Genomic DNA, 18,083 nt, shown 5'->3' with positions numbered 1-18,083 from the left:
ATTCTGTGGCTCCAAATGTGTTATCTAAAATGAAGCCTAACATATTGGTCCTGCATTCAGACATCTATCCCTCATTGCCCTTTAGCCCACCTCCTCCATTCGCCCTCCAAAGTGGGACACATCCCAGGCAGACTTGTGACTAACATCACATTTTGTGCCCATTTACCCTATTCTTCTTTTTCTGAAAATTCACAAGGAACTGGGAAGCAAATGGCCTGTGGCTCAGCAGCCATTCCAGGACCACTAACTTTGAATATTGCAACACATCTTGGGCTTCCCAAACAGATAAACAGAACACACGACCCATTTCATCTGGGAAAAACAGCCAAAGGACTTCTCCCTGCATCATCACTTTCATTCTCTGCCGCTCTCTCCCTACTGGACACCTCTGAGCTATCCAAAGGCAGGATGTTCCTTAATCCAGGAATTAGACTCAAGATTTGACTCAGCCTTGCCTTAGCATTAATCGCAACCCTTTAAGCTCTTTGCAAAATCCTCTCATCTCGGCCTCTTGGCTGAATCCTGATTCAGGGTGGCAAGAGAAAGAGGCATGCTGCGCACCTGATCCATTCCCTTTGGGGTGAAGGCCAGGATGTTTTATCAGGCTGAAATCAGAGACGGTTCTCAATGATAGTCTTCTTATCAAGCAGGACTCAACTGCGATGGGGAAACAGCAGGAGGGATCGTCATTGTTGCATACGCTGCTTGACTATGGCTCAGATGACAATCTAAGGTGATGACAATCGACAAGTCACACATTGGCATTTCATCTTGGCTACAAGCCTATCGTATCACCCTTATAAGCCTCCCCACCCACTGATAAGAACTCCTGGATCAAAGGCCAGCCTCACTTGCATGGCAGGCATGAGGCTGTTTCTTCTGGAAGCACAGGCTGATACAAACAGGGTTGCAGGGACAAAAGATCCTAGGCGTCACAAAGACTGTCAAGGCATTGCCTCAAGTCACGTCTGGGCCTATTGGTCTTCATCCAAGCCTTGAGTCATGGCAAGTGGGATATGGACTGCCTGGGAATCCATTGGGGTCTCCATCTCATACAGAGGCTGGATGGGCATCTGCCAAGAGAGGTTGGATTGTGCCTTTCTGTCTGGGTGTTGGACTGGAGGGTCTCTGGGGATCCCTTCTAACTCAAGGATTCAATCCATAGCCCCGAGTCCCAACTCGGAAGAAAAGCAGGAGAGAAATAAATAAAGGCCCTCATCCTTGGTCCTCCTGACATCGCTGAAATATAAAATGCTACCTTATATATGAAGCAAGGCTCTTGGTCCATTTGCACCAAGAGTGAGGAAGGTCCAGAAAAACAGGAAATTCAGGGGAAACCTTCCTCGCCAAGGCCCTTTGTTCCAAAACCAACCTGGGGAAATTCAGAGGAAACCTTATCCCACATAACCCAGAACTGAGACAACAGAACCAACGACAAACCACAGAAGACCTTTAAGACCCATTCAAACAGTGCTTCCCAAATGCTGATCTTTCATAGATTTTGGATTTCAGCTCCTAGAAGTCAAGGCAGTGGAGGCTTCTGGGAGTTGATGTCCCAAAACTTGAAGAATTGGTTTGGGGATCACTGCATTACAGGTCTACAGTGCTCAGGAGAAACAGCTGGGCCTATTAATTAATGCAGCTGCACCCAAGCCAGAGTTTCAGTCTCAGAGCTGTATAACTTCACACCAGACAAGGCTAAGACCCCCAAGCTATGGCAAAATACAAATACAATCTAAAATATGCAACAAAGCATTCTGATAGTCCTTGGTGGCGGCACATTGTGTTTGCAATCGGCCAGAATGGAAGGACTGCTGTAGTCCCATAAATGAGACTGAAGGCAAAGCTGCTCACTTGCAAAACTCAACATTTCCTCGCTCAGATATCTACTGCGGGACAATCACAAGGAACGTAATGCGGGAAGTGACTAGGTTTGCCGAAAAAAGCAAGAGGCTCTTTGCATAACCCACTTGCTCCATGTTCTTGGCCTACTCAGCTTTCTCCAACCTAGAGCCCTCTGAATACATTGGACCGCAACACAATAATCAAAGACAAAACCTTGCCATGAAGTTGGTGGGCGGAACCCCAAGAGCCTTCCAGTCCAGCCTCACTCTGCCAGGCAGGAAAGAACAGCTAAAATACTCCTGAAAGAGGCCTGGCTGCAGAGGCGGTCCAACCATAAGGCGAAATAGGCATTTGCCTGTGGCGCCATCGTCCCGGGGGCACCATCGTGCTGGGAGGAGGGCACCACTCTCCACCTCCTTCTATTTCGGGCCTTCCAGCGGTCGCGCTGGGCCTTCCGGCCAGCGCAGACCCACCTTCGCACCACGCAAGCCCACCTTTGGGGCCTTCAGAGATTGTGAGGTCTGTAGGAACTTGGAAGCTAGGAATGTGGGGTTTATATATCTGTAGAAGGTCCAGGGTGGGAGAAAGAACTTTTCTTTGAAGCAGGTGTGAATGTTGTAATTAATCACCTTGATTAGCATTTAATGGCCCTGTGGCTTCAAGGCCTGGCTTCTTCTTGCCTGGGAGAATCTTTTTTTGGGAGGAGTTAGCTGTCCCTGATTGTTTACTGTCTGGATTTCTTCTGTTTTCAGAGCGTTGTTCTTTATTTATTGTCCTGATTTTAAAGGGTTTTTTTTTAATACTGAGGGCTATCTGGGTTATCTAAGTCCACACTGCCCTATATCCCTGTTCAATGTTTAGTGCTAAATTTGCAAATATAGTAATCCCTACATAACATTACCATGTATTGAACTGCTTTTTCTATTGATTTGTTGTAAAACATGATGTTTTGGTGCTTAATTTTTAAAATCATAATGTAATTTGATGTTTTATAGGCTTTTCCTTTATACTTCCTTATTATCCAACATTTTCGCTTATCCAACGCTTTTATTTTTCAGTGATTGGTTTGGGGGGGGGGGCCAAAATTCTGTTCGCCTACACTTGAAAAATACCTAGGGCCGGCTCTGCCTGGCTGGTACCTTCCTGTCTGGCAAAAGGAGGTTGGACTGGATGGCGTTTGGAGCCCCTTGATTTCCTTCCAAGCCTTTGCCTCTAGGTCCCACCTCAGTCTTCGTTTCTTCAAACTTCAAAACAGCTAGCCTCCTAAATAATTCCTCATAGGGCTTTAGATCTCCAGACCTCATTCAACCTTGGTCCCTTTCCACCTATATTCCTCTTGAATTGTAGTGCTCTGAACCAGACACAATACTCCAATGTAAATATTGGATTGGCTTTCTCTGTGTTGGAATTGCTTCAGCGTCGTGTTAAGAGGTCACTTAAATTGACTGTGGGAGGGCAATTGCTGCTTTATTGATATTATGAACTGCCCTAATTAAGTCGCCTCTACACAGCCCTTCATCAGCCAAGCCACTAGGAAGCAGGCTGAAATTCAGATCAGAGCTCATTTAGGAAGGGGAAATGCAATCCACAAACAGAAGTAAATATATTGTTTTGTGATAGCAAGAATTGCACCATCAGGGAGGCACCCGTCCTTTTGCCCACACAAGAAGACCTCCCAAGTCCAGGAAGAAAGAGAATGGGGAAAGAGGCACACCATCAGGTCTGCCAGTCTGACTTATAAAAACAAATGCATCCTAGATCTAGTTAATCCTAGATCTACAGTAGAGTCTCACTTATCCAAGCCTCGCCTATCCAAGTTTCTGGATTATTCAAGCCATTTTTGTAGTCAATGTTTTCAATATAGTGTGATATTTTGGTGCTAAATTCGTAAATACAGTAATTACAATATAACATTACTGTGTATTGAACTACTTTTTCTGTCAAATTTGGTGTATAACATGATGTTTTGGTGCTTAATTTGTAAAATCATAACCTAATTTGATGTTTAATAGGCTTTTCCTTAATCCCTCCTTATTATCCAAGATATTCGCTTATCCAAGCTTCTGCCTTGGATAAGTGAGACTCTACTGTATTTATCAGATGCACTATATCTCTCAATATGAACTGCCCAGACAGGCACAGCTCTCCATCCCATCGCTTCATTCAGGCAAGCTGCATCACTTTAAATTGTACTACGTAACTTTAAAAAAACGTACGTACATATGTGTGTGTGTGTGCCAGGAGCAACTTGAGAAACTGCAAGTTGCTTCTGGTGTGAGAGAATTAGCCATCTGCAAGGACGTTGCCTAAGGAACACCTGGATGTTTTTTTTGATGTTTTACCATCCTTGCGGGAGGCTTCTCTCATGTCCCCGCATGGAGCTTGAGCTGATAGAGGGAGCTCATCCGCACTCTCCCCAGGTTGGATTTGAACGGGCAACCTTCAGGTCAGCAACCCAACCTTCAAGTCATCAGTCCTCCCAGCACAAGGGTTTAACCTACTGTGCCACCGTGGGCTCAATTTTAAATATTTAAGGTGTGTGCATTTTAATTAGCCTAATAGATTAACTCGATTTTCATCCTGCCTTTTTGTATGCTGCTAATTACAATCTTTTAAAGGCATAAGTCACCTTGAGTCCCAGTCATAGGGAAAAGGCAAGATATAAATGATGTCAATATAGGTTGAAAATCCCTTACCTGGAATTCCAAAACCATCCACCTGGGAGATGGAGAGAGTGACACCTTTGCATTCTGACTGTTCATTGGGTGCAAACTTTGCTTCACACACAAATTAAAATATCTGTAAGACTATATGTGTAAGGCATATATGAAATCCATGTTTAGATTTCTGTTCAACACTTACCATATAGTAAAGGTAAAGGTTTTCCCCTGACATAAAGTCCAGTCGTGTCCAACTCTGGGGGTTGGTGCTTATCTCCGTTTCTAAGCTGAAGAGCCAGCATTGTCCAAGGTCATGTGGCCAGAATGACTGCACAGAGTGCCATTACCTTCCCGCCAGAGCCATACCTATTGATCTACTCACATTTGCATGTTTTCGAACTGCTAGATTGACAGAAGCTGGGACTAACAGCAGGAACTCACCCTGTTTCCCAGATTCAAACAGTCAACCTTTCGGTCAGCAAGTTCAGCAGCTCAGCACTTTAATCTGCTGCACCACCAGGGGCCCATCTCACTATATAGGTACTGTACGTGTTAATACAGGTATTCAAAAATCTGAAAAAATCTGAAATCCAAAGCACTTCTGGTCCCAAACATTTCACATAAAGGATACACAACTTGTAGTCATTTCCAACCCCATCCCAACAGCACCTCACTCAAAAGATACACTTCTGTAAGTGGAGAATTAGAGAATCATACAGTTGGAAGAGACCCCAAAGAGCCATCCATCCTGCCATGAAGGAAGACAACCTTCTCTTCCATAGGCTAAACACCTCCAGCTCCCTATGTATCTCCAACGAATTAGTTTGGCCGCTCTTCTCTAGACACATTTTAATTGTGGTGCCCCAAACAGAGTTAATCCAGGTGAGATCTGACCTTTCCTGGAATACTGTGAATGAAAAGAGGTTGAGACATTTGATCATTCATGACCTCCCCTTCCTTCCCTCCTTCCTTTGCATAGCTTTCCTGCTATGCCAAACTTAATTATGGTGTTAACTTGAAACTCAATTGAAAGCCTCTGAAAAACTTCACTTTAATTCACAGTGCAGTATTCAGACACCTGGGCCAAGTGCAGGAACAAAGCCAGTGGGATGGGTGTTCAGACCAGGTCCAAAAGGGAAAATCTGTCAAGCTTCAACACCATCCATCTTTGCCTTTGGGCAAAGAAGTCTAGCCCCTGCTGCTATCGGGACACAAGTTGTCTGTCTGGAAGCCTGTGTATCTTCCTCTTATGCAGATTTCGTTTGATCAACCCAAGAGAAGCTCTTTTGATCCAGCTGCAAAGTCTAGTAAATCCCTCCTATGCTACAAGCTGAGCAACGGGGATCCAAAAGCACCATACAGAGAGACAGACTCTGAAGCCATCTAGCCAAGAAAAAGAAATGGCAACCAGCCACTTCTTTATCTGTGTATGGTTTTGACTCTTGAGGATTGGATGGTCCTTGTGGTCTCTTCCAACTAAGATTCTATGATTTAGAGCAGGCCTCCTCAAACTGCAGCCCTCCAGCTGTTTGAGCCTCCAAGTCCCAGAATTCCTGACCACTGAACAAACTGGCAATAGGGACTTCTGGGAGTTGGAGGTCCAAACTGCAGGAGGGACACAGTTTGAGTAATCACAGAATCATAGAATAGTAGAGTTGGAAGAGACCTCATGGGCCATCCAGCCCAACCCCCTGCCAAGTAGCAGGAAACCACGTTCAAAGCACCCCCGACAGATGGCCAACCAGCCTCTGCTGGAGGTCTGATTTAGAGGAAATCTACAAATCCTGACATGTCAAAGATCTCTTGGTCCAATTGACTAGAAAGCTGGAAAGACAAGGCCAAGCATAAGAGACATTTTAACCATTTGAAAGGAGGCCATATTGAGAAGCCATGAATCCTTCTGTGGAGTGGCTTAGGGAGCTGGGGACATGAGGTGGTTAGGAGAGACACAACATATTTGTATACATATTTGAAAAAAGGGTCATATCAAAGATGGAACCAGTCTGTTTTCTGCTGCTCCAGAGACTAGGGAGACAATGGAATCAAACTGCAGAACAAGATATTCTACCTAAGCATTACGAAGGCCTTCCTAACTGTAAGAACCATTTGAAAGTGGACTATGCTGCTGTCTGGGAGACCTTCTTTGGAGGTCTTTAAACAGAGGCTGGATGGTCATCTGCAAGGAGGGCTTGGAAGGTGTCTTCCTGCCTGGAAGAAGGGGGTTGGGTGGCTCTTGGAGTCTTTTTGTTTTATTTATTTATTTATTACATTTATATCCCGCTCTTCTCACCCTGAAGGGGACTCAGAGCAGATTACAAATCAAATGAACATACAATATATTATTAGCATAGCACAATATAAGCATTAAATTACTATATTGTACTATATCATTATATGGTAATATTATTAGTAATATATTTAATATATAATATATAATTAATATTATTATATTGTATTATTAGTAGTATAATATTGTATTCCATTATAATATTATTATCAATATTATATGTATATACAATACATTATATATTTATAAATTATATATATATATATATATATATATATATATATATATATATATATAAACTTATATATATACATATATATATACATACATACACACATACAAAATTAGCATAGCATGTTGCTGTTATCTCCCTGCAGGAGATAATTTTCAATACTGAAAAAGAATGGAGATCAGATGTTGGACTGCATCTCTCAGGGTTCTTCACCAAGCAGCTAATGGGAACTAGGGCTGATGAGAGCTGCAATTCAACAGCTCCCATCAGCCATGCTACAATTCCCACCCATGTCCCAAAGGAATATATTGACATAAAGGGATGTTGTAGCATCCAATGTGCAGCTTCAGAGCCAGCATAATGCAATAGCTTGAGGGCTGGGCTAGGATTTTGGGAAACCAGGATTCAAATCCCCACTTAGACATGGAAATCCACTGAGAAAAAAGGTAACAGCAAATCTCCTCTAGAAAAATATTGGGGGGAAAAGGAGAACATCTTATTTTAGAGCCAATGTGGCATGAGTTGGGTGTGTGCCATATTTAGAAGAGACTAGGGGCTGGATCCTTGTTTGGTCAGAGTAAACCATTCTCTTAAACCCAGGATTCAGGACAAATTACAAGGTTTGAAAGCAAATACTGGCAGGAAAGCACATACAAAGACATAAGGAAGGCAAAAGACAAAATATTGGGAGAGGCTTGCCATAAATCAGAGCTGACTTGGGAGACACGGAAACACAACAGGCATGCAGTTTGCTTGCATGTCGTGCCATGTGCTGGGTGCCATGACCTGGGCATGGAGACAGCCACACCTGAGCACCACTGCTTGACTCAGAACAGACCTGCCAGGCCCCTTGTTTTACAGACGCACATAAACTCAGGGGTGCAAGAGATTAGAAGATGTGTCAACATTTGCATGTAGAGAAATTAGGAAAAGAGGGGGCCCTGCCAAGCCTGCCTGCTGACTTGTCTTCACATCTGTTTCCGAAACCTATATAACTCAAGGGGTTATGCTTCCTGTCTGCATTAAGAGGTCACTTCTCCCTTCTACCAAAGTCAGGCAATCTTCATTTGTCTATCTACTCTTTCACCTGAGGTGCATTACCTGCAACAATAAAAGTAAGATTTTACCCTCTTTTAAACCTTAGCAGAGAATTTTGCGTATTTTGCCTCCTGCTTCCTCCCATAAGCTCATATACAGATAGCACTAGCTATGCTGCCTCTACACTAACAGAGATATCAAACGTTCCTGCACAGGGATCCCAAACCCTGCTGTGCCCTAACACTGGGGCCCCGTGCACCCATAAAGAAAATAAAGGACAGACACACACCAACCTTTTCCAAGCAAACAGTGCTAACAAACAGACCGTTAACATAAAGGCAATGATCCATTGCCTTCTGTTTGAAGAGCGGGTGAGGCCCAGCCTGCCAAAAACCTGTCGGAGGAGGAGCTGGCATTTCTATGGAACTGTGAGCCAATGAAGTCAGTCCTATTATCCATGAGCGGGCTAAGTAATGAGTGAGGGGAAAGGGCCTTTAGTGGGAAAATTCAGTCTAGCAGCCAGGACAATGCCAGCAAGAGCTACCTTGCAGGAGGGCCAAATAAATGCTCACCAGGGACAAGCCCACTCTGAAGGCCACAACACTGGGAGATGACTGCTTTCAAAACAAGGAGACATCCTGAGCTGTATCACTGTGCCCCAATGCACAAAGTCTTATGTATCGCTGCCACGCAAAATAGCCTGGCGAGCCATAGTCACTCTTTACAGGTGCTCACCTATCAACTACCCCAAGAACACTTTCATATGCAGACATGCATATATAGTAGAGTCTCACTTATCCAAGCTAAACGGGCCGGCAGAAGCTTGGATGAGCGAATATCTTGGATAATAAGGAGGGATTAAGGAAAAGCCTATTAAACATCAAATTAGGTTATGATTTTACAAATTAAGCACCAAAACATCATGTTATACAACACATTTGACAGAAAAAGTAGTTCAATACGCAGTAATGTTCTGTTGTAATGACTGTATTTACAAATTTAGCACCAAAATATCATGATATATTGAAAACATTAACTACAAAAATGGCTTGGATTATCCAGAGGCTTGGATAAGTGAGACTCTACTGTACTAAGAATTCCTTATCCAAAATACTTGGGACTAGAAGTATTATGTATATTGATATTCACGGCAAAGGCCCGAGATGGAACATCATGTTGGAAGGACAAGGTTGCATGGCAGTGACTCCCAGGTGAATTTTATTTACAATATTTACAGTATTACAGGTGAAGACTGTAGATGCGCAAGTGCAGAAGGAGTCGGCAATCAGACCACACTCCCTCTGTCTCTCCTAACTAGGCCAGCTCAGAAGGCCAAGGAACCAATCCACATCCCAACTCTGTGTCAAGGGTTCTGTGACCTGAATTAGGTCCGCAGGTAAGGAGTCACACATGAAACCCTGGAAAAAAGAAGGCTGAGAGGGGAAATGACAGCCATTTTTAAGGCGTCAAGAAAATTACTGCTTGCAAAATGTATTTGTCTATGGAGTCCCCCAGTAAGCAGGGCCATTAGCACTCCAGGGACTAAAGTCTGGGGGGAAAGGGAATTTTCCTAAGTAAGAAAACCCCACCAGCTTTCATTGTGATTGAAGAAAGAGGAGGGTGAGAAAAATAGAGGAGGAAGAAGAGGAGTAGGAATAGAGGGAGGAGGAGAAATTCACCATGTTTCCATAAACTCTGCATTCTTAATTGACAATGTGTATACATAAATGAAACAACCAGGTCGGCTAAGCCATTCTCTCCCACTTCGAGTTTCATTGCAATGTTTACTGCAGACCACGTTGCTGTTGCAACCCAGCACCAAGTGCCTGTGTTTCTCCAGACTTCTTTCACCATCTTCCCAATGCCGATGCTACTGGAAAAAAACAACACCCAACTATACAGAAAACAAGGAGAAAAAGTGGAGTGGGACTGCTGGGCAACTATTTTTTTTAAAGGTGTTTCACTGATAGATAAGGAGTAATACATTGTTTTGTTCAATAATACTCATTCCATGAACATTTGCTGAAGTGACGCCAAGCTGCTACAAATGAACAACTTTTGTAATGATTCTCCATCTCCTTTACATTCATGGCCCAAAAGCTGTACGCCCTTATCTTGGAAAAGGAAGAGAAAACACCAGCACAAGAAAAGAAAAGGGGATGAGTCACAACAGTTGCAATCCTGCCATTTTTGAATGGGGGAGGACAAGGTTGCCAAGACTAGTATCAGAGGATAAATTCGCACACAAAGCAGCACACCCCACAAGCAACATGTGCCTTTTCTTGCCACAATTCTGCCCCTTGAGACAGTGCTTATCAGATATTACTAGGAGGAATAACAGCCCTCTCCCTGTGCAAATTCACAGAGTAAAGGTTGGAACAAGGAGTGGAATTAGAAGTCCTCTCCACCTCCTTATTGCACAGACCACAACAAGTTGCCCAAGAGCTTCCAAAGTCCTTACAGATACACCCAATGGGGATCAAAGCAGGAAAATCTTCACACACACACACACACACACACACCATCAACAATGCCAAGATGCCCATGAAGAGGAGGAAAAATGCCTTTACCTGCAAAGGTCTCCCAAACCAAAGGAAAAAAGCTAACCAAGGCTGGGGAGGAGGGCTTCTCTCTCCTATTGCTTCCTAAGAAAAGAGGACAGAACTAGAGGGGAAAAGGGGCTTTGTGCTCTTAGGAGACGCTTTAAGCCAGAGAAGAAAGTGGGAACAAATAAATATAGTAATAAAACAAAAACAGTAATGATGGCCTCAGGTAGAATTTTGTCTTTCCTGGCCACTCCTGCCTCAACAAGGGAGGGTGGGGATGGGACTCAGGGCTACCACCAGTCCCAAGCAAACATGAAAGTGTTGGGGGATAAAGTGGGGTATAAATGTAATATATATGATAAAGATAATATTATAATAATATATAATATCATAATATATAAGATCACAGTAATATGTAATACATTAATACTATTATTCATTTATTTATTTATTTATTTGTTACATTTATATGCCGCCCTTCTCACCCCGAAGGGGACTCAGAGCAACTTACAAATTAAATTTACATAGAATATTATATTATTAGCATAATACAATACTGGCAATAAATTACTATATTGTACTATATCAATATATTGTAATATTATTAGTAATATTACATGTAAAATATAATATATATTAATATTATTATATTGTATTATTGGTATTATATCGTATTACAATATAATATTATGAATATTATGTTTTGAAAGCGTATGGCACTTTATCTCTGTTACTCATTTCCATTATACAGCACTTTATGAAACCTGTCCCCACTGGTTTACTTTTAATTACTCTGATTTTATCTGCTTGGATTTTAATGTATTTCCATTATTTTATTTTGTGTATCGTTGAAATGTCAAATATGTCAAATATGTTGTGTTGTTGTTTTGGGCTTGTCCCTGTTGTGAGCCGCCCCGAGTCCGTTCGGGGAGATGGGGCGGCATATAAAAATAAAGTTTATTATTATTAATTATTATTATTATATTATATGTATATACAATATGTTATAATTATATATTATTGTAAATTATATTGTATGTATGTATGTATTTATTTATTTCGTGTCAAAAGCATTGCATAACAAATACATTTAAAAATGATAAAAAAATAGAGGAAATAACATATAATATAATACATAATATAATAATAGTATGCGGATGCTTTTATGTTACAGATGCTTTGAGTTTCCTTTGGGGAGATAAAGCGGGCTATACGTAAATATAATAATATATAATAATAATAGTATGCGGGTGCTTTTATGTCAAGCCGCTTTTGAGTCTCCTTTGGATAAAGTGGGGGATAAAGTGGGGTATAAATACAATAATATATATGATAAAATATATTATAATACAGTAATATGTAACACATTAATACTAATTATATATAATAATATACTAGTAATACTATATAATATAATATAATACATAATATAATAATAATAGTATGCGGGTGCTTTTATGTTAAGATGCTTTGAGTTTCCTTTGGGGAGATAAAGCGGGCTATAAGTAAATATAATAATATATAATAATAATAGTATGCGGGTGCTTTTATGTCAAGCCGCTTTGTGTTTCCTTTGGGGAGATAAGCGGGCTATAAGTAAATATAATAATATATTATAATAATAGTATGCGGGTGCTTTTATGTCAAGCCGCTTTGAGTTTCCTTTGGGGAGATAAAACGGGCTATAAGTAAACATAATAATATATAATAATAATAGTATGCGGGTGCTTTTATGTTAAGATGCTTTGAGTTTCCTTTGGGGAGATAAAGCGGGCTATAAGTAAATACAATAATATATAATAATAATAGTATGCGGGTGCTTTTGTGTCAAGCCGCTTTGAGTTTCCTTTGGGGAGATAAAGCGGGCTATAAGTAAATATAATAATATATAATAATAATAGTATGCGGGTGCTTTTATGTTAAGATGCTTTGAGTTTCCTTTGGGGAGATAAAGCGGGCTATAAGTAAATATAATAATATATAATAATAATAGTATGCGGGTGCTTTTATGTGAAGCCGCTTTGAGTCTCCTGAGGGAGGGATAAAGCGGGCTATAAGTAAATATAATAATATATAATAATAATAGTATGCGGGTGCTTTTATGTGAAGCCGCTTTGAGTTTCCTTTGGGGAGATAAAGCGGGCTATAAGTAAATATAATAATATATAATAATAATAGTATGCGGGTGTTTTTATGTGAAGCCGCTTTGAGTCTCCTGAGGGAGGGATAAAGCGGGCTATAAGTAAATATAATAATATATAATAATAATAGTATGCGGGTGCTTTTATGTTGAGATGCTTTGAGTTTCCTTTGGGGAGATAAAGCGGGCTATAAGTAAATATAATAATATATAATAATAATAGTATGCGGGTGCTTTTATGTGAAGCCGCTTTGAGTCTCCTGAGGGAGGGATAAAGCGGGCTATAAGTAAATATAATAATATATAATAATAATAGTATGCGGGTGCTTTTATGTTAAGATGCTTTGAGTTTCCTTTGGGGAGATAAAGCGGGCTATAAGTAAATATAATAATATATAATAATAATAGTATGCGGGTGCTTTTATGTGAAGCCGCTTTGAGTCTCCTGAGGGAGGGATAAAGCAGGCTATAAGTAAATATAATAATATATAATAATAATAGTATGCGGGTGCTTTTATGTGAAGCCGCTTTGAGTTTCCTTTGGGGAGATAAAGCGGGCTATAAGTAAATATAATAATATATAATAATAATAGTATGCGGGTGCTTTTGTGTCAAGCCGCTTTGAGTTTCCTTTGGGGAGATAAAGCGGGCTATAAGTAAATATAATAATATATAATAATAATAGTATGCGGGTGCTTTTGTGTCAAGCCGCTTTGAGTCTCCTGAGGGACGGATAAAGCGGGCTATAAGTAAATATAATAATATATAATAATAATAGTATGCGGGTGCTTTTATGTGAAGCCGCTTTGAGTTTCCTTTGGGGAGATAAAGCGGGCTATAAGTAAATATAATAATATATAATAATAATAGTATGCGGGTGCTTTTATGTTATGATGCTTTGAGTTTCCTTTGGGGAGATAAAGCGGGCTATAAGTAAATATAATAATATATAATAATAATAGTATGCGGGTTCTTTTGTGTCAAGCCGCTTTGAGTTTCCTTTGGGGAGATAAAGCGGGCTATAAGTAAATATAATAATATATAATAATAATAGTATGCGGGTGCTTTTATGTTATGATGCTTTGAGTTTCCTTTGGGGAGATAAAGCGGGCTATAAGTAAATATAATAATATATAATAATAATAGTATGCGGGTGCTTTTAAGTTATGATGCTTTGAGTTTCCTTTGGGGAGATAAAGCGGGCTATAAGTAAATATAATAATATATAATAATAATAGTATGCGGGTGCTTTTGTGTCAAGCCGCTTTGAGTTTTCTTTGGGGAGATAAAGCGGGCTATAAGTAAATATAATAATATATAATAATAATAGTATGCGGGTGCTTTTGTGTCAAGCCGCTTTGAGTCTCCTGAGGGAGGGATAAAGCGGGCTATAAGTAAATATAATAATATATAATAATAATAGTATACGGGTGCTTTTATGTGAAGCCGCTTTGAGTTTCCTTTGGGGAGATAAAGCGGGCTATAAGTAAATATAATAATATATAATAATAATAGTATGCGGGTGCTTTTATGTTATGATGCTTTGAGTTTCCTTTGGGGAGATAAAGCGGGCTATAAGTAAATATAATAATATATAATAATAATAGTATGCGGGTGCTTTTGTGTCAAGCCGCTTTGAGTTTCCTTTGGGGAGATAAAGCGGGCTATAAGTAAATATAATAATATATAATAATAATAGTATGCGGGTGCTTTTATGTTATGATGCTTTGAGTTTCCTTTGGGGAGATAAAGCGGGCTATAAGTAAATATAATAATATATAATAATAATAGTATGCGGGTGCTTTTGTGTCAAGCCGCTTTGAGTTTCCTTTGGGGAGATAAAGCGGGCTATAAGTAAATATAATAATATATAATAATAATAGTATGCGGGTGCTTTTATGTTATGATGCTTTGAGTTTCCTTTGGGGAGATAAAGCGGGCTATAAGTAAATATAATAATATATAATAATAATAGTATGCGGGTGCTTTTATGTGAAGCCGCTTTGAGTCTCCTGAGGGAGGGATAAAGCGGGCTATAAGTAAATATAATAATATATAATAATAATAGTATGCGGGTGCTTTTATGTTAAGATGCTTTGAGTTTCCTTTGGGGAGATAAAGCGGGCTATAAGTAAATATAATAATATATAATAATAATAGTATGCGGGTGCTTTTATGTGAAGCCGCTTTGAGTCTCCTGAGGGAGGGATAAAGCGGGCTATAAGTAAATATAATAATATATAATAATAATAGTATGCGGGTGCTTTTGTGTCAAGCCGCTTTGAGTCTCCTGAGGGACGGATAAAGCGGGCTATAAGTAAATATAATAATATATAATAATAATAGTATGCGGGTGCTTTTATGTGAAGCCGCTTTGAGTTTCCTTTGGGGAGATAAAGCGGGCTATAAGTAAATATAATAATATATAATAATAATAGTATGCGGGTGCTTTTATGTTATGATGCTTTGAGTTTCCTTTGGGGAGATAAAGCGGGCTATAAGTAAATATAATAATATATAATAATAATAGTATGCGGGTGCTTTTGTGTCAAGCCGCTTTGAGTTTCCTTTGGGGAGATAAAGCGGGCTATAAGTAAATATAATAATATATAATAATAATAGTATGCGGGTGCTTTTATGTTATGATGCTTTGAGTTTCCTTTGGGGAGATAAAGCGGGCTATAAGTAAATATAATAATATATAATAATAATAGTATGCGGGTGCTTTTAAGTTATGATGCTTTGAGTTTCCTTTGGGGAGATAAAGCGGGCTATAAGTAAATATAATAATATATAATAATAATAGTATGCGGGTGCTTTTGTGTCAAGCCGCTTTGAGTTTTCTTTGGGGAGATAAAGCGGGCTATAAGTAAATATAATAATATATAATAATAATAGTATGCGGGTGCTTTTGTGTCAAGCCGCTTTGAGTCTCCTGAGGGAGGGATAAAGCGGGCTATAAGTAAATATAATAATATATAATAATAATAGTATACGGGTGCTTTTATGTGAAGCCGCTTTGAGTTTCCTTTGGGGAGATAAAGCGGGCTATAAGTAAATATAATAATATATAATAATAATAGTATGCGGGTGCTTTTATGTTATGATGCTTTGAGTTTCCTTTGGGGAGATAAAGCGGGCTATAAGTAAATATAATAATATATAATAATAATAGTATGCGGGTGCTTTTGTGTCAAGCCGCTTTGAGTTTCCTTTGGGGAGATAAAGCGGGCTATAAGTAAATATAATAATATATAATAATAATAGTATGCGGGTGCTTTTATGTTATGATGCTTTGAGTTTCCTTTGGGGAGATAAAGCGGGCTATAAGTAAATATAATAATATATAATAATAATAGTATGCGGGTGCTTTTGTGTCAAGCCGCTTTGAGTTTCCTTTGGGGAGATAAAGCGGGCTATAAGTAAATATAATAATATATAATAATAATAGTATGCGGGTGCTTTTATGTTATGATGCTTTGAGTTTCCTTTGGGGAGATAAAGCGGGCTATAAGTAAATATAATAATATATAATAATAATAGTATGCGGGTGCTTTTATGTGAAGCCGCTTTGAGTCTCCTGAGGGAGGGATAAAGCGGGCTATAAGTAAATATAATAATATATAATAATAATAGTATGCGGGTGCTTTTATGTTAAGATGCTTTGAGTTTCCTTTGGGGAGATAAAGCGGGCTATAAGTAAATATAATAATATATAATAATAATAGTATGCGGGTGCTTTTATGTGAAGCCGCTTTGAGTCTCCTGAGGGAGGGATAAAGCGGGCTATAAGTAAATATAATAATATATAATAATAATAGTATGCGGGTGCTTTTATGTTAAGATGCTTTGAGTTTCCTTTGGGGAGATAAAGCGGGCTATAAGTAAATATAATAATATATAATAATAATAGTATGCGGGTGCTTTTATGTGAAGCCGCTTTGAGTTTCCTTTGGGGAGATAAAGCGGGCTATAAGTAAATATAATAATATATAATAATAATAGTATGCGGGTGCTTTTATGTTATGATGCTTTGAGTTTCCTTTGGGGAGATAAAGCGGGCTATAAGTAAATATAATAATATATAATAATAATAGTATGCGGGTGCTTTTGTGTCAAGCCGCTTTGAGTTTCCTTTGGGGAGATAAAGCGGGCTATAAGTAAATATAATAATATATAATAATAATAGTATGCGGGTGCTTTTATGTTATGATGCTTTGAGTTTCCTTTGGGGAGATAAAGCGGGCTATAAGTAAATATAATAATATATAATAATAATAGTATGCGGGTGCTTTTAAGTTATGATGCTTTGAGTTTCCTTTGGGGAGATAAAGCGGGCTATAAGTAAATATAATAATATATAATAATAATAGTATGCGGGTGCTTTTGTGTCAAGCCGCTTTGAGTTTTCTTTGGGGAGATAAAGCGGGCTATAAGTAAATATAATAATATATAATAATAATAGTATGCGGGTGCTTTTGTGTCAAGCCGCTTTGAGTCTCCTGAGGGAGGGATAAAGCGGGCTATAAGTAAATATAATAATATATAATAATAATAGTATACGGGTGCTTTTATGTGAAGCCGCTTTGAGTTTCCTTTGGGGAGATAAAGCGGGCTATAAGTAAATATAATAATATATAATAATAATAGTATGCGGGTGCTTTTATGTTATGATGCTTTGAGTTTCCTTTGGGGAGATAAAGCGGGCTATAAGTAAATATAATAATATATAATAATAATAGTATGCGGGTGCTTTTGTGTCAAGCCGCTTTGAGTTTCCTTTGGGGAGATAAAGCGGGCTATAAGTAAATATAATAATATATAATAATAATAGTATGCGGGTGCTTTTATGTTATGATGCTTTGAGTTTCCTTTGGGGAGATAAAGCGGGCTATAAGTAAATATAATAATATATAATAATAATAGTATGCGGGTGCTTTTGTGTCAAGCCGCTTTGAGTTTCCTTTGGGGAGATAAAGCGGGCTATAAGTAAATATAATAATATATAATAATAATAGTATGCGGGTGCTTTTATGTTATGATGCTTTGAGTTTCCTTTGGGGAGATAAAGCGGGCTATAAGTAAATATAATAATATATAATAATAATAGTATGCGGGTGCTTTTATGTGAAGCCGCTTTGAGTCTCCTGAGGGAGGGATAAAGCGGGCTATAAGTAAATATAATAATATATAATAATAATAGTATGCGGGTGCTTTTATGTTAAGATGCTTTGAGTTTCCTTTGGGGAGATAAAGCGGGCTATAAGTAAATATAATAATATATAATAATAATAGTATGCGGGTGCTTTTATGTGAAGCCGCTTTGAGTCTCCTG

The 18,083-nt window shown here is 39.0% G+C and overlaps 1 protein-coding gene across 1 annotated transcript in view; it reads right to left on the bottom strand.

Annotated features, from left to right (window-relative positions):
• The window catches only part of dgat1 (diacylglycerol O-acyltransferase 1), a 54,341-nt gene that overhangs the window by 36,013 nt on the left and 245 nt on the right, over window positions 1-18,083 (bottom strand). The window lies entirely within an intron of this gene.

The sequence above is a fragment of the Anolis carolinensis genome, chromosome 4, assembly GCF_035594765.1.
Source record: "Anolis carolinensis isolate JA03-04 chromosome 4, rAnoCar3.1.pri, whole genome shotgun sequence".
Classification (NCBI taxonomy): domain Eukaryota; kingdom Metazoa; phylum Chordata; class Lepidosauria; order Squamata; family Dactyloidae; genus Anolis; species Anolis carolinensis.
This window is presented reverse-complemented; position numbering and strand designations above follow the sequence as displayed.